General features: G+C 47.3%; 1 protein-coding gene across 1 annotated transcript in view; it reads right to left on the bottom strand.

Moving 5' to 3' along the window:
• Positions 1–18,019, bottom strand: part of UNC80 (unc-80 subunit of NALCN channel complex) — a 2,521,865-nt gene that overhangs the window by 1,254,352 nt on the left and 1,249,494 nt on the right. The window lies entirely within an intron of this gene.

The following is an 18,019-nucleotide window of genomic DNA, read 5'->3' as shown; positions in this document are numbered from 1 at the left end:
CCTGCGCCAGAAGGAGGCGTTCCATCATAGGGGGGGGGGGGCATTTTGGAGCAGGAACTCTTCCCAAAAGTGGCTGAGTGAAATCTACGAGATTTCACTCAGTCACTTTTGGGCCCATGCTGCGTCAAAACCCTGCGCCTGCTTGAAGCAGGCGTAAGGATTGATGCAGCATTGTGGAGATAGGGCCCCCAGAGCATTGCTGGAGCTGCGTTGCGCTTGCGACGCAACTCCAGCAATGCGCCACTTTTACGGCACAGATGCGTGACGTATCTGTGCCGTTTTTGCCCCTTGGTGCGTCGCATTGCAAATGCGGTGTACCAGGGTGAAGGAGCTGCGGCGCACAATAACTGGCGCATCCCAGCTGATATGCAGGGATGTGCCAGTTATTGTAAATATGCCCCTTTGTTTCCTTTTAAGGTATGGCGTAATTAGAAAGAGACAGCTTTAGTTGTCTCAGAAGTCTCACATAATATTAAATTCATAAATAAAAATTCCATACACATAGACAGATACAGAGGGATGTCAAATCAGCCCTCTTCATCTATTTGTTTATTTAACTGCCATTCTCATCTTGCTTCCAGTCACCATAGCATACAACTTAGGTCAATAGGTCAGCATCCTTCAGTCTTTTGCTTACACAATCAGTAACCTGTTTTTTGCCTGCTCACATGTGCAACCATGTGTGTTTAAACTATGTCTTCTTATTACAGTATTTCAAACCCAATGGTACCTTTTCTTTGCACCAATAAGAATATTGTTTTCCTGTGATGTGAATCAAAACTTAAAAAGGGTTTCCATACTTGTTTTAAGTACTTGTGCTAAGTACACGAAGCGCCACTCCTGTCCTAGTAAAAACTATTTTTTTTGTTTAACACATTATTTTTACTACAAGCATATAGCCACCATGTTTACAGGAGGCATGTGTTCTTTTCTTTTTATTTCTGAGGCATATGCTTCCAATAAATTATTTTTTTTAAAACCCATCAAACCAGCGTAAGACTAGACTAAACGGATTTTTTAATGTGTTTTCTGTTTGTCTCAATTCTGTTTTTTTCTGCCTCATTTCCCATACTTACTCCTTACATTTTCATTCTTACATTTCATTATTTACTTCATTCAGACTTTTTTCATGTTTCTGTCAAATTTCTCTCTTTCATTTCTCAACCGTTCCGAATCATAATGGGCGAACTTGTACAATGCTCTTTTACCCCCTTGGAGTATTTTTAAACTACTAACAGATATACGGTGTTCTTACCCGGCCCGATTCACAGAACTAACTTAAGACAAAATCCTAAACTTACCACTTTTGGTATTCACAGAAGTTAGGATTTTGTCTTAAGTTTGTCTTAAGACAGACTTAAGACATACTTAAGACAGACTTAAGTTAGGATTTTGTCTTAAGTCTGTCTTAAGTCTGTCTTAAGACAAACTTAAGACACAATCCTAACTTCTGTGAATACCAAAAGTAGTAAGTTTAGGATTTTGTCTTAAGTTAGTTCTGTGAATCGGGCCCTATGTTACTCACTTTATGAGTGAACCTGCTGTAATCCGCGGTCAAACTCAGATCCCTGAGGTGGATGCATTAGTCTATTGAGTCACCAAAGCATACTTTTAGCTTCATTTTCCTACATCTTTCCTTCCTCTAATCATGTTTCCACCTCCCTTGAGTCCATCTGCTTTCTATTGTATTCCTTTTCTGTCAATTCTTTCATTCTAAGAATCTCGCTCATATTTCCTCCTTCTCTATTTATCCTTTCTAGTTCATTCCTCTTATTTCCTTCTATCATCCTTACTCTGCTCCTTCAGTTTCCCCTACATATTCCCTCTTCCTTCTTTCTATTTTCCAGTGTCTCACTGAAAACCTTTCTCTGCTCTCTGTTCATCATTATCTTTGTATTTAGTTTCTCTGAACCCTTGATTTAGCATTGCATACACTGTAACTTAACAAAAGCCACTTTCTATAATGTTGGCGCATGTAAATGATTCACATCGTTCTGACATGAAGCCTCTATTAAAATCCACTTCTTTGGTCAATCTCTCAACACCAGTCTCAGCATACCAGTGTTCTTATTTTTATTCAACAACTACATTAACATTAAGCTCTCCTCCATTCAGACTATTGTTAGACCTGGCATCTTTTGCCATGGTTTCCCTTGTCTTTTTGCCACTGTCCTCCTGTTTTTGACCATGTCTGGATTTTTTTTTGCTGTCTTTAGGACTCTGGGCACTTTACAACTGCTGGCCAGTGCTAAAGTGCAAATACTCCCTGTCTTAAATATAATGGTGTTTGGTTTTTCCACGATTGGCCGATTTGATTTACTAGTATGTCCCTAGTACATTGCACCAGGTGTGCCCAGTGCCTGTAAGTCAAACACTACTAGTGGGCCTGCAGCACATACTGTCCCACCCACATAAATAGCCGTGCAACCATGTCTCAGACCTGCCACTATAGTGTCTGTGTACGAACTTTTTAATTGCCATGTCTACCTGGCAAGTACATCTACTTGCCAGGCCTATACCTTCCCTTTTATGACATATAAGGCACTCCTAAGGTAGGCCCCAGGTAGCCCCATAGGAAGGGTGCAGTATATTTAAAAGGTAGGACATGTATGGGTGAGTTTGTCCTGGTAGTGAAAGACTGCTAAATTTGTTTTTCACTGCAGCAATGCCTATCTCTCCCAGAGGTTAGCATTGGAGCTGCCTTGTAACACTTAATTGGAGCTGATAGAAAATTTTAGTTTGGTGTCTTTGGAATCACAATTTGAAAATACAACTTTTAGCGAAGTTGGATTTTAAATTGCCAGTCTGAAAATCACACTTTTAGATAGTTGGCATTTTCTTACTTTAACCATTCTGTGCCTCTGCCTGTCCCTGAATACACGTCTGGGTAAGGATGAAAAATGGGTATTTGAGCTGTTTGTGCATTCACTCTAGACCACTAGTCTTCAACCTGTGGGGCTCGACCCCAGGGGGGGCCGTGGAGTGATGCCAAAGGGGGTCGCTCCTTCACAGTCACACTTCTGCTGAGGCCCAAGGGCTTCAGTCCTCCTCCTCCCTCATTGTGTGTCTCAGTCTGGCTGCTGCTGCAGTGAAACTAGTGCTGCTGGGGGCTCGGCTGGGCAGTGTCTGGAGTCATCTCCTGCACGCTGAGTTTTTCACAGGTCTTTAAAGACCATTTGCATATTTACATGTCTTTGTAAACGTGTTATAGAGGCTTAGTGTTTTTTCCTGGTTTCAGAACCCCTGGGCCCCCACTCTGCCTGTTCCTTACATTTGTATTTTACAATTTATTGTTGTACTGTGAGAATGCATTTACTGAAAAGGAATACAAAGTAGGGTTGCCAAAAGAAAAATGCCTGCCTATTTTTTTTAAAGAGCCTGGAAAGACCTCCTCTTGACTCTAAATAGACTTTTAAATACAAAAGTATGTATGCATTTCTTATGTGACTTTTCTGTCTTTTTTCTCTTCATCAGTCAAGGATCATTGAGGCAGCCCTAGAACACAATTAAAAGTGCTTTCTATTTATATTTGCTGTTCGAAGTATGCACAGATAAATGCTGAAAATACAGCTTTAGGTGACTGCTTATTTTTGTACCGACTGGGCCATCAAAGTAATCTGCTGGCAACCCTAACCATAGGACTGTAAGTTTGTTGCAGGATAAGCACATTATTTATTTCCTCCACCCTCGATCCCCGATTAATGCCGCAATAGTTTAACTTAGATCTTAAACCCTACGCCGCCATCAATAACATGATGAGTTACTTCAAGTGTCTGGTATGCGCCCTGCCTCAGACAACTCGCTCCTCATTCTCGCCCTTCACTTTCATGCTCACACTGATCACAATGCACTCACACCATTCACCCACTCACCCTGCACTCACAGTGATCACTCTGCACTCACAATGCACTTGCGCTGTTCACCCTATACCTCACCCTGCAGTCACACAAGTACACTACTCATCCTGCACTCATGTGACACTTCACTCACCAGTCCCCCTCACTGCTCAATATGCAACTTACTCAAACAAGCCCATCAGTAATCATACATTAATTCGTCCCATTCTGAACTTGCATTCTCACCCAAATTCATAAATTCATACGCCACCTCACTCACCCTGCACACTCCTCTCACCCTACTCTCGCACTGTTGCATTGCTCACCGTGCACTCACATGGGCACTCTTGTCACACACACAGTGTGCAGAGGGTTAATCTGCCTGGTACAGAGAACGTGTACTATGCAAATCACAGAACTGAGTGTGAATAAACTATGAGTAGCGCTATCAAAAAATGAAATGTTTGTTAGAAAGGTGCTATAGAGAGATGAGGTGCATTGTTGGTGAGTGGTAGTAAAGGAATTCATGGAGAAGGAGGAAACGGGGGTGGGGCACAAAAAAAGACTGTTGCACCGTGTGCGACCAGTGTTAGGACCAGCCCTGGCTGGGAGTGTTAGTCATCTCTGAATTTCTGGTCTAGTGACTCCCCTGCTTCTGGCTATATTATTATTTACATTTGTAGTGTGCTACTGTTACCAAAAGATGTCCTAGGACTAATAACCATCTGCTGCCTGTAGGCAAATGAGAAACACACAGAAGGAGAAGGAGAACCAGCCAAATGGGGTAACCTACAGAGCATAGAGAAAGGTTTTTTTTTATATCTTCCTAAAGGATAATAGATTCTTGGTGGAGCGAAGCAAAGGAGGGTGTAAGTTCCATAACTGCGCCGCCTGCACCAAAACAGCGAGACAGACAACTCATGCCTTCTTGAATTAGAGAACAATAGGCAGAGTGGCACAGGCCGAGAGGAGCATACGGGTCTGACCTGTATGCTTGGTGAGGAGAGATGAGAGGATGAGAGAGGACAGCAAGGGAGTGAGAGAATTCGATTGAAGAGGTCAGGGATGAGGAGAAATGTGAATTGCCGAAGAGAAGTGTGGACATGCAAGAAGTGAGTGTGAGCCAAAGGTGAGGGCTTCTGTTAGAACAAAGGGGAGATGTGAAAGTTGAATGGGGGGACTGGAGAGGTGTAAGATACAAATAGACAAAAATTTGAATGGAGAGACGAGGTGAATGAGAAGTGCTGAGGGGCAGGGGAGGTGACGGGAACAGAGAGGCCATGAGATAAATGCGAGAGACTGTTAGAGATGAGGGCAGTGAAAAGAGAGAATAGCAAGAGGTGATTAAAGGTGAAGTGAGAGGCTAAATGGGGAAAGTTCAGAAGTTGTAAAAAGGGGTGAAAGAAAATGGCCTGCAAAGTGAGAGAGGGATCGGGGGTTAGGAGAGAGGGATGGAAGGGAGGAGGTGAGAGGAAAGCTGCATGGGTAAACTGCTTAAGTCTGCAAAAAAAACGCCAGGTTTTTAAGGGACCCCGGCTTCTCCTGGCCAGGGCCAGGTGAGCTTCTAATGTGGCAGCACATATTCCTGCGGAGTGGAAGGCCCTTCTCAAAGGTTGACTAGAAATCTTTCTGATGTTAATTGCTGTATTTTGGTTATAAAAGGGATCTGATGGGGTGAAATCTTTCCTCAGTGTTACTGTGTGTAAACAATGTCAAAATAATGAAGCAATGCTATCCCAAAATACACAGCATCACATAACATCACTTACATTTTCTTCCCACACAATTTAGTCAAGCCTGTCGCGTAATTTGGTCCTCACCTGCCTCATCATAATTCTAGTAGCCCTGCCTACAGGTTTAGAAATTTTTGTCAGGAGGGGGTCCTTGCACCTCAAAATGTTGACAGGGGGGTCTCAGCATTCAAATGTTTGAAGACCTCTGCTCTAGACAGTCACACAAAGGGAGCTGAAGAGTGACCTGCATATCCTGTTGGCCCTTCACCAGGCTGATGGGTCTTCTTGAACTAAAGTGTGGTGGGACGAGCTGACACTTGCACCTAAATAGGGCTATGTGTCAAGATCTGCTTGGCTACACATACTCAGATAAGGGATAAAAAGAACAAAAGCACTCGCTTGAAAACCAAAAGGAAATGTTGTCATAAAAAGAATAAATTTTTGGTAGCAAGACTCTTTCTAAAAAGATGTATCATAGCCTTAAAAGGATCTAACATGGCGGAAGCTGTCTCCAGGGGTGAGTGGGGTCAGCAGTCTAGACTCCCAAGACTCGCGCCGTTCCAGGTGCTTAATGCGCCCGTGCTGGCAACGAACTGCGCACTTCAACCGTCTGCGTGACGAAGCAAGTTGCCTTCGTTATCGGCAAATCGGTTGCAACTTTGAAATCAGTAAATCTCAGTTTGTAGCAATATTATTTGGTTCTTTAAGACGCGGTTGTGTCTTTAGCGTTAATTAGTGACTTCAGAACTTCAGAGGCTTTTTATCTCGCATGCGCAACGTGGGACTCCTCAGCTGTGAGGACAGAAGCCATTTGAACCTTTCTTCGAGTCAAGCCTTAGCTGTAATTTGATTTCAGTTGTTGCGGTGGTAAGAGGTGTCTATGACACCAGGTTTGAAACTGCCCAACAACGTTTCTTTTTGAAGAAGTATTCAATGAGACGTTTTGTTAGAGATATTCGTTCAAATTAGCGTGAATAGAAGATTGAGGCAGACAATTAATTTGTACTCAGTAATTCTATTTGGATAAAATCTGCAGAGTGAATTTTCGAGCTGACAGAAGTATTTCAGGGGTAAATATCTAGAGAAGACAAACAATAATAGCACGGAGCGTTAAGTAAATTAAGAATTGGTTCATAGTGTAGTTTTTAATTCTAGATACTGAAATATACCCAATTTATCCAACAACATTAATAGAGAGAAGCAATAGTTTGGTGACAAAAAGGTAATAGAAGTGTTAACTGTGTGGCATGCATGTTTATGAGATCTTATCATCCCATATAGACACAGCGTACTAAATTGTACCAACTCAGCTGGTCCAACCGTGTGTTCGACGCCAACAACCACACCAGACTGTTTCTCTTGTTTATTCACTACCCCTTTCCCCCCTGCTGGTGCGCTGCCTAGCTAAATATAGTTTTCGGGTGGCGGACTGGTTGGTGGGCGTTGGGACCATCTTCGGCTCCTGTGCTTCAGTGCTTGGCTCATGACACTGTGCCTTCACAAAGTAGTCTCTACCCCCTGTAGGCAGGTACCATGGCCAGGATGGGCAGAGTCGTGTGCCCTGCAAAGACTTTCCCTTGAAGTTTGCCTACTTCACGGCTTCGCAGGTATAAGTACTGGACCTCTGACACCATATATTTGGAACACTTCTGGACTGAGGACATTCTGCAGGGAAGAAGAGCTGTGATGCTGTCAGGAGGGACTGCCACTTTGCTGTTTACTTTGCTGTGCTGCCCTGCTTCTAGCTGCTTCTGTCCTGGGAGTGAAAGAACTGGGCTTTGCTTTCTACATCCTGCTTTCCAAGTTTCTCCATGGGCTTGAGTCAAGCTTACCTCCAGTTGAAAGTCTCAGGGCCATCAAAGGCTTCACCTTCAGCATCTGGGCTTTTTTGCTGTAAGGCCTACTCTGCCAAGCCGTGCCAAATTCAGTTCCTGGGCCCTTGGAAGTGAGTGTGCTGCATTTAATAGGAAGAGACCAGCACATCGACTGTGAGTGTGACTTTAGAACCAGTGCCACTCTTCGACACAATGCCTCTGCCTGCACCCGAGTAGGGCTCATTGCAACAAACGCGACTTGGAAAGCAGGCTCTGCCTCTGACACCGCTGCAGCACCTTTGAAGAGCTGCCACAGGGGGGTCTTAAGTGCTGCGTCACCAAAGTCCATAGCGCCCGACTCCGCAACCGGTGGCCCATGGGGTTACATCAACACTGCGAAACCGACGCCGTGTGGCTTGACTCTTGACACTTCATTCACCCCACACTGCCAGCGGAACCAATGCCTTGCAGCTAACGCCAGATCACCTCTCCTGGGCCTTGCAAAGTTCCGAACACAGAGGTGTCAATGACCTGCACTGACAGTAAGTAACCAACGCTGCACCTGCCCTAGAGATTCCCCGGTGCCTCAGAGCATCTTTGTTTTTTCATCGTTTCCAAACTACTGTAACCGGGGTCTGTACAACTCTGTAGCTGGCCCACACTCCCTCGTGGTTGGCCCGAACTTTCAGTTTCAGCTCCATAAAGAAAGTTGTTATATCCCCAGTCAGAGCTATTGTGTTTCTAAGCACTATAACTGCATTTAATCTTTGAGAATTCATATTTTGATAGGTGTATGTGGGATTACTGTTGTTTTCGTCTTGTTTTATTCAGATAAAAAATTGCTTTTTTTCTAAATTTGTGTGGAATACTATTATGGTGTTTTTCCTACGTTACTGTGTGTGTGTGCACAAATACTTTATACATTTCCTCTGAGGATAACCTGACTGCTCTTGCCAAGTTACCAAGGGGGTGAGCACAGAATATTCTGTGGGTGAATCTTCCTTACCCTGACTAAAGTGAAGGTCTGCTTGCACAGTGCAAACCACTACCAACCAGAGACCCTATTTCTAACATGGGTGGAAGAGATGGGAAAGGACTTGTATTTGTTTATTACATACAGTGATTGGTGTACGCTACTTCAATATCACAGACCATTACACCTCAGCATACTGTTTTGACTTTTCTCTTTTTGCAACTATTGAACATTTCCACAATCATATCTCAGTCTGGAGAGCCTTCAGCTGTACCTGCAGATTGGGAGTTTGAGCAGGAGAGGTTGGCAACCTACATAGTGCCTCAGCTTAAAAGATTCTGCAAGAATTTCAAGTTTTCTTTTAAAGGCATCACTAGAAAGTAGGAGCTGCAAAAGGTGCTGAGGGCATGGTTAGCAGCCAGGCAGGCTGGGGAGCACATAGATGAGAATGTTGTTGTAGAGGTGGAGAAATAGAGCCTGCACAGTGATTTCTCGGTGAATCATGATCTGCCTCGGGGGAAGACACCCTCCAAGGCAAGCAGCAGTGTTTTCTCAAAAAGTCTGATGGACAGGCGGGAAGCCAGGATGGTGAATGAAAGAGAAAAAGCTTTGGAGGAAACGATACCAGCCATTGAGGAAAAGAAGATTATTATGGCTAATGAGCGGAGTCTAAAAGTGATGGATCTGAAAGACAAACAGGTTGATCCCAGCATAGATGGTGGCAGCGTAGCTTAAGTGCAGTCAGAGGGGAAAGTGCCCATACCCAAGGGCCTAGTCAATGATTACACCAAAGAGGATGATAAAGATTAGTGGTTTCAGGGCTATAGTCTTTGATCCACGGTTTTGGTTTTTTTAAAACACCTGTATATTGTGTGCCATTACAGCCCTGAAGAATCCCCTGTTTGGGCAAAATGCGTTGGTTGTTCCCAATGAAAGCAAACAGAGTGCACCTGAAATAAAGCCACCCAAAGACTCGTACCAACAACTTGTTATTGTTTATATGTTGCATCTCTTTACTTATTATTCTCTCATCCACCCTTTATACCTCTTTATATGTGAACAGGGACCCTGATAGAGAATGAGGGACAGGTCTGTGGAACCACTTTGAAGGGGAGGGGAGGTGAGGGACAACATGTTAGTCCAAGGTACAGCAGGAAAACTCACCTACTCCAACATGAAGGCAGCCCTGATCAAGAGGTATGGTCTTACTCCAGAAAGGTACAGGGACAAATTTAGGAAGAGTACCAAACTTGATTCACAAACGTGGCTTAAATGTGTTGATTACTTCTGGAGAGCACTGGATGGTTGGGTGAAGGGCAGTGAGGTAACATTTTCAGGGGCAGTACAATTTTATTCTATGGGAGAACGAACTTGTCTAGTCTTTGTTTTCCAGAGCTGCGCCAGTAAGCTTACTGACCCTAGGAAGCTTGCTCAGCAGGCAGCCCGCTGGCTCAAAACCAGGGTCCACAAGAGGCTGTATGGGGGAAAATCAGGCAAGGGTGGGCAGGGTCCCCGAGAGAAGGAGGGGGGATAATAAGAGTAAGGAGTTCTCGAAAGGGACCCAAACTAGTTCCCAGGGTAAGGATTCCAAACTCCCTGTTGAGAAGAAGAGTTGGTTCCCGACAGGTAAGTCTGCAGGGAAGGGAAGCCTGAAATGTTTTGCAGGTTCAGGAAGGGCACTTCAAGGGGGATCCCAAGTGTCCCACGTGGGCGCAGCCCCCCACCAGTGGCCAGTCACTGGGGATGGCGAGTGTAGCACTTGGGGATGAGTTGTTCCAAGTTAGTGGTGGGGAGCCAACTGAGATGACCCTAGTCTTCCAGGATGAGAGTGAAATGGCCCAGAGAACCCTCCTGACTGATAATACTAAGAAGTACAGGTACTGGATGACCATCAATGTGGAACAGGTGGAGGCTCTGAGAGACACGGGAGCCAGTATGATAACTTTCCACTGTCATCTGATTATTGAAGAGCAGGTAATCCCCAATGTGGTCCACCAAGTTGTTGTAGACAACAGTGAGAGCCAGTGTATGGTAGCCCAGGCTCCTTTTGATTGGGGGGCAGGGGGGTCTTAGGTTCCTTGAAGTTAGCTGTGAGTCCATCCATGCCAGTTGAGGGTCCGCTGGGCAACGACCTGGAGAAAACCGTCTGGAAGGAGGTGGAGCTTAGGTCACACTTGGAGATGTTGGAATTTGCCAGAATGGGTGTGCTTGACCACATTGTCCATGGCCCCCAGAGAGGGTGAGCAGAAGGCCCTGGAGCCTGAAACAGTGGCCCAGGCGCCTATCGGGAAGGGGCAAGGGGTGCAGGACACCTGCTCCGGAACTTTCTATGGTCCACGAGGAGACTGAGGGGATGCCCGGGAATCTACGGGGTCTCACCTGATATATTGCAAGAATAATCTCATGTACAGCGAGCCTAAGGTTGCCGAGCCTGAGCAGCCCATGTACTGAAGCACCCCAGTGCTCCAGAGCCTTCCTACTGGGTGTGGCTCATGATGTGCCTCTGGCAGGTCATTTGGGGCAGGACAAAACCTTTGACTCCCACTTTTATTGGCCCCAAATAAGGAAGGCCTCAGATGCACTCTGAAGGTCCTACTTGCCAATCAAGTGACAAATGGGGGGGGGAAGCAAGGCTCCCCTCCAACCGTTTCCTATCATGACCATCTGGGCCGGACTGGGATCGCAAACCAGCCCTGGACTGGACCTGGAAGGTGGCTGGGGGAGAAGTGGACAGCGGGAACACTGCTGCTGAGCTTTTGTTACTAGGGGCTGATTCTGCAGCACTGCATCAAGACCAGCCCCCAGTAACAAAATCGGCCTCCACCAGTCTAAAACCAGCTCCCACCCTTTTGGTCCACCGTGGAAATGCCTGGTGCACCCTGCGGCCAGTCCATCCCTGATGACCACCCCTTTCGAGCGGGTGGGTATTGACATTGTGGGGCCTCTGGAACCCAAGACAGCCATGGGGAACAGGTTCATCCTGGTCTCGGTGCACCATGCCACCCTGTATCCGGAAGCTATCCCTCTGAGGAAAGTGAATGTGCCCACCATGGCCAGCCACCATGGCCAGGGTACTGATGGGGATCTTTACCCAAGTGGGGCACCCCAAAGAGGTAGTATTTAACCGGGGTACCAACTTCATGTCCTTGTACATGAAGGGAACGTGGACGACGTGTGGTGTTACCTATAAGTTCACCAGCCCTTACCACCCCAAAGCAAAGAGTTGATTTAAAGTTTCAACTGTACCCTCTAGAGGATGATTATGGGTCTCTCAGAACCCATGAGGGGTAAGTGGGACATCCTCTTACCATGTCTTCTATTTGACTACAGAGAGGTACCGCCGAAGGGGGTTCGCTTCAGCCCCTTTGAACTTCTGTATAGACACCCTGTGAGAGGACCTCTCAGTTTGGTAAAGGAGGGCTGGGAGCAAGCTCCTAGGAAGAGACCCCAGGATGTATTCAGTTACCTGCTGGCCTTCCAGAACCAACAGCCCACTTCCAGAAACTCGCCCAGGAGAATCTAGAAGCTATCCAGGAAGATATGAAATATTGTAAAGCCAGAATACCACTCTGGTTGAGTTTCAGCCTGGCCAGAAAGTATGGGTGATGACTCTACTAGCGTCTGGGCCAATTGAGGTGAAAGAGTGCAAGAGTGACGTCACCTACCTGGTTGACTTGCAGGCTCCTAGGAACACTTTGAGGTTCTTACACCTCAACCACCTCAAACCACATTTTGAGAGGTCTGAGTTGACCATTCTCTTGGTCACGGATGATGGAATGGAAGAGGATAGTGAATCTCTCTGCGACCTCCTGTCTGCCACAGAGCCGGATGTGTCAGTAGAGGGTGTGATCCTCTTCCCTACTCTGACCCAAGAACAACAGATAGACTGTCACCAGTTGCTGGGACAGTTTGCCTCTCTGTTCTCACTCATCCCTGGAGTCACCCAATGGTGCACCCACAATATTGACAATGGGGCCATCCTGTTAAGCACAAGTCATACAGGCTATCTGATAGAGTGAAGAACAACTTCAAGGAGAAGGTCTCTTAGATGCTGGAGTTAAGGGTGGTTGAGCCTTTCAACAGTCATAGGTCCAGCCCAGTGGTTTTGTTCCCACAAGGCTGCCTGACCCGGTGTCACAACGTAACTGCACTTCTGTGTTGACTATCAGGACCTCCATGCCATCACCAACACTGATGTGCACAGCATCCCTGAGTTGAAGAGCTCATTGATCGGCTTGGAGTTGCTGTGTTTCTCACCACGTTTGACCTAATATCTCGGTACTATCAGATTGCCTTTAACAATGGGGCACAAGAGAGGTCAGCGTTCTCAACACCAGAAGGGCACTACTGGTTCCAGGTCATGCATTTTGGGTTGAAGGACTCCCCTGCCACATTCTAGAGGTTGGTCAACCAGGTCCTGGCTGGGTTGGAGAACTTCAGTGCTGCTTACCTTGATGACTTTGCCGTATGCAGGTCCAGTTGGGAGGACCATTTGTACCATCTTCTGGAGGTGTTTAAGGCCCTGCAGACTGCAGGCCTCAAAATAAAGGCCAGTAAGTGCCAGCTAGGTCAGGGGTCTGTAGTATACTTGGGACACCAGGTAGGAAGTGGAAAGGTGCAGCCCCTGCAGCCAAAGATGCATACCATTCTGGCTGGGGTACCCCCCAAGACCCAGACAGAGGTGAGAGCCTTTTTAGGTCTCACTGGATACTACAGCAGATTTGTCAATGGGTATGGTCCACTGTTGCCCCTTGTCTGAGCTGTCTTGCAAGAAGCAGCTCCATCAGAGGCATGCAGGATCATTTTTGACACCCTGACTTCTCCAAGGAATTCATGGTGCAGACTGATACCTCTGAGCATGGTGAGGGAGCTGTAGTTTCACAGCTAAACAAAGGGGGCTTAGTTCAACCTGTTGTCTTTATTATTGCGACTTTACTCCTCAGAGAACACAGGCGAAGCACAATAGAAAGGGAAGCTTCTGCTGTGGTCTGGGCCCTGAAGAAGCTAAGACCCAACTAATTTGGGATGCACTTCCGAGGTTAGACAGAACACAGGCCTCTCAGATGGTTAATGCAGATGAGGGGTGAGAATCCTAAACTGTTGAGGCGGTCCATATCCCTACAGGGAATGGGCTTTATTGTATTGTATTGTATTGTATTGTATGTATTGAATGTGATATTTATAAAGAGAGGCTATCACCCTACTGGTATCTTGTGGCAATAGTACGTGAATCATCAGTCAGTGGAAGATGGCAAAAAGAGTTTCAGAGAGAGAAGCCCTCCTAACTGTCAGGTTCTAGGGAACAACCACGTTTTAACCGTTTTCCTAACCTGCAGAAGGTCTTGAAACTGCCTGATTTCCAAAGGAAGGCTGTTCCAAAGTTTGGCAGCGGCAGAGCTGAATGCCCTGCCTCCTGATTTGGCTTTGCAAATTGCCTTATTGGTAACCAGTGAAGCTCTGCAAGAGCCAAAGAGCCTGATGAACACCAAGGTTTCGCCAGTGCTAGTTTTGCCGCAAAGGTCTGGACTCTTTGGAGACATTCAACCAAAAATGTTGGGGCCTCCAATAGTAGAGCGTTACAATAGTCCAGCCTGCTGAGAATGATACGTCCAACGACCAAATCCCTGGCCATCTTAGGCACCAGCGGAAGGATTTTTCTCAAGGCTCTGATCAAGGAAAAACAGTTCCCCACCACCTTATTTACATGTGTTTCCAAGGTTAAGTTAGCTTTGAGCATAACTCCCAAATTGCGTACTGCTTTGGCTGGAACCAGAGTCGGGGCAGCTGAAGAAGGCCAAAAATTGTCAGGAAAAGGGGGAGGAACTTTCCCCACTGTACAGTAAAAGACTTCAGTCTTATCTGGATTGAATTGAAGCGAGTTGGCTCCTAGCCAATGAACAGTGTCATGCATAGAGTCATGAAAAGTCGCCAGAGAAATTGACTGATTTGCCTCTAAGGAGAGAAAGAGCTGAGTGTCGTCAGCGTAATTCACCAGATTGACACCATGAGCCTTTATGATTTCAATCAAGGGTCTCATATAGATGTTAAAGAGAATAGGGCGGATTGCCGATCCCTGAGGAACACCATGGTGGACATTGGAGAATTTAGATTGAAACAGCGGGAGAGAAACCACCTGACACCTGCCGAAAAGATAGGAGCGGAACCATTCTAATGCCGTCCCTGACACCCCGACCTCTTCTAGTGTGGTCAGCAAGATGAAATGGTTGACCGGGTCGAAAGCAGAAGACAGGTCGAGCAAAATAAGAATGCCAGATTGTCCCCTGTCTGCCCACAATCAAAGTTCATCTAATGCGGTCACCAAAGCAGTTACCTTTCTGTGACCAGGACGGAAACCAAACTGGACATTATCTAACCTAGAGTTGGTTTCCAGGAATTGAGGCAAAGTTCTGCTGACCAGACGTTCATTGATTTTAATTGGATATGGTAAGAGAGAAATAGGTCTATAGTTACCAGCACAGGTCGGGTCGAGGTTCACTTTTTCTTTTTTTTTTTTCTTTTTTATTTTTTTTTTATTTTTGGAAAACCTTTATTGTGCATTTGCAGAAGTACATATACGGGCCTACAACCCACGGGCCGGCCACGAAAGAAACTGTAGCAGCACTGTCGCAAACTTTACAATGACACGGTAGCACATAACGAGCACAATCTGACATCAAAAAGGTACACCATTAAGTAACGTGCTATCGCGTCACAGGAGCTGTAAGGTTAATTTTAAAAGGTTTTTTGCACGCATCAATTAACGTCCAACATTTCTGTCTCAATAGAAAATACAAGATAAAGTAAAGAAATAAAAAGGCAAGGCCCGTGCAGGAGGAAACGCAACGGTGGCAACAAAGCCACCAACTGATAATGACATACAATCCAAGGTTCCGCAGGCAGCATAGGGGTCAAGTACAGCCAACAGGGATATCAGGATCAACAAACCATCTAGTATGCACCCCCGGCCACCCGCCCACAGTCCCGACACAGGCCCAAGGCAGGAAAAAAGGAGAAAAACATAAAAAGAAAAAACAAGGCACCATAGAAACCGAAAATAAGAAAACCCATCCCCCAACCCACCACCCTACACGCATGCAGAGGCTACGGCCTACCCCCCCCCCAGCAGTGTGTCTGTCGCCCAATAAACCCGAAATTTAGAGGAAGAAAGAAAAGGGAGAGAAAAAGGAAACACGATAGTGACTGAAGTATGAGAGTAAGAGAGGAAAATCCAGTCCCACTCCCATAGTACAGAAGCCCGGAGGAGGGCCAAAAACATTATTACCCTGGCTCCCAGCCCACACCTAATCTCCCTCCCGACAACCACGACCCTTCAGCGACCATACCAGATGCAGTAAAATACAAGCAACTCTGTGGCCTCCCCATACAGCAAAGAATGACACAATCCAAAGTGCGACCAATCAAATTAAGAAAACCGCTGCAGGGTCCCCCCCTTTCAGCACAGACACCAAGCCCGCCCGCCCGCCGAACCCCCATATTACAAGCAAAAATCAGCGGCTGCGCCCACCCAGAGCATCCCCATATTGGTCAACACGATGCACCCTCAAAAAGTCCCAAACTAGCTCGAGGTCCCGATATCTGGCAGCCAAGCAAACAAAGTCAGCACAAAGATATATCACCCCTGGCCCGAGCGTTGCAGCCCGTCCGAAAATGGCCACCGCAGGAACCATACCGAAGGCAGAACAAAGGGACAAGATGGCCGTCCCCAACGAGGAGAAACCCCAGGAGAAAGAAATGCAGGGTCCCGGTCCACGAGGGGATGACTGACGAAAAGGGGGGGCTTCTCAGTACATACTGGAAAAGGTACCACTAACTGAAGAAAGGATGAAGTAACAGTGGCAGGTGCGGCAAGGAAGTCCAGCTGCCGGGACGCCAGAAGTCCACGTGGAAGCAGTAATGGCGAAGGCTGAGCATCAAAGTGCAGGGGGGAGAGAAACAACGTATCTCCCTTCGCGTTGGTAGGCAAGTCAGCAACACTGTCGCAAAAAACCCTCAGCTCCGTGGCAGGCTCCAGCGGAAACAATGTATCCGGGTCAGGGACAGTAGCAAGCATCTGGTGTCCCGGTGCAGATATCGCCTCATCAAACTTAAGGCTTAGCTCGCTGGTAATCCGCCGACATGCGGAGCTAAGAGCCTCGAGAGCCGCCATGACATCCACACGAGTCGGGGCCCACTGCGGGGCCACACAGTATGGCCTTGGGGTCGGTGTCCCCGGTTCTCCGGTACTAAGTGGTGCAGGCAAGGCAGTGTAGCCAGAGGACAAAGAAGCGATCGTCTCCCCTCCCCTCGGGACCGCCATCTTGACTGCCGCTATCCAGAGACAAAGGGGGGGGGGAGAGAGACGATCAAAATCCAAAAATGCTGCAGGCGGGGGGGCCGGCAGGAGAGCAGACCGCAGAGCAGAGAGGCAGACCGCAGGCGACCCCTCGCCGCTAGTTCGAGGGCAGCCCCCGTCGCGGGCGGCACCGCCAGCCGGAGCCGAGCCAGCCCTCCAGCCAGGTCACACCAGAAGACAAAGGGGTAGGGGTCCCATCCCGCCAGCGCCCGCCGCAGCCAAGTCCGGCGAATCCCCGAATAAAGGGGGACGTCCTCGTCGTCTCACCTCACCAGCTGCAATTCAAGCGGGAGTCCCAGTGCCTCCCGCGTCCGTCCACCGGGTGCACCGCCGTCCCGCAGCGGCCAGCAGAGCAGGGTCTAGGGGGATACAATGGCGGGAGGCTCTCGCCGCCGTATCTCCGTCCTCACAGCAAGTAGAGTCCTCGAAGGAACGTGGCCGCGATCAGCGCGGTAATGCGGTCGTGGCGCCGCAACAGTGGTTCAGGATTAGTAGCAGGATACCGGCGTGGGAAGAAGGGGCTCACGGAGCTGGGAGCCTACACGTCCGTCCTGTCGGCCATCTTGGCTCCTCCGAGGTTCACTTTTTTTAAGAGCCGAGTAACCACTGGCCGTTTCCAACAAGCTGGTACTAATCCAGAAGTTAGAGAACTGTTACAAATCTGGCCCAAATTTTGTGTGGGAGAGGATCTAAAGGGGAACCTGATGACATGGTGGGACTCCGCCCTGGAACAGAACACACCAGCGTTGATGGTCTTTCCAGAATCAGCCTCCTTACTGATGAGAACTCCCAGGAGGTTGGGTAGCTCTCCCCACTTTCAGCTGGGGGGACCCTGGTTAGACCTGGCATCTTTTGCAATGGTTTCCCCTGTCTTTTTGCCTCTGACCACCTGTTTTTGACTGTGTGCTGGATTTAGTATTTGCTGGTGGCTTTAAGACTTTATCACTGTTGACCAGTGCTAAAGTGCAAGTGCTCCCTGTCAAAAATGTAATGGTATTTGTATTCCCCATGATTGGCCTATTTGTTTTACTAGAACAGTGCACCAGGTGTGCCCAGGTCCTGTAAACCAAAAACTATTAGTGGGCCTGCAGCATGGATTGTGCCAAGCACATGAGTAGCCACTGCAGTGTCTGTGAGTGCAGTTTTTAACTGCCAAGTCAACTTAGCAAGTACACCTACTTCCAGTCCCCATTCGTTCCCTTTTATAAAATGTAAGGCACACCCAAGGTAGGCCCCAGGTAGCCCCATGTATTTAAAAGATAGGACATGTACTAATGGGTTTTAAATGTCCTGATAAGGAAAATTGTAAA

The sequence above is a fragment of the Lissotriton vulgaris genome, chromosome 2_1 (assembly GCF_964263255.1).
Source record: "Lissotriton vulgaris chromosome 2_1, aLisVul1.2, whole genome shotgun sequence".
NCBI classification, from domain to species: domain Eukaryota; kingdom Metazoa; phylum Chordata; class Amphibia; order Caudata; family Salamandridae; genus Lissotriton; species Lissotriton vulgaris.
The sequence above is the reverse complement of the archived record's forward strand: the minus strand, read 5'-3'. Positions and strand labels throughout refer to the sequence as shown.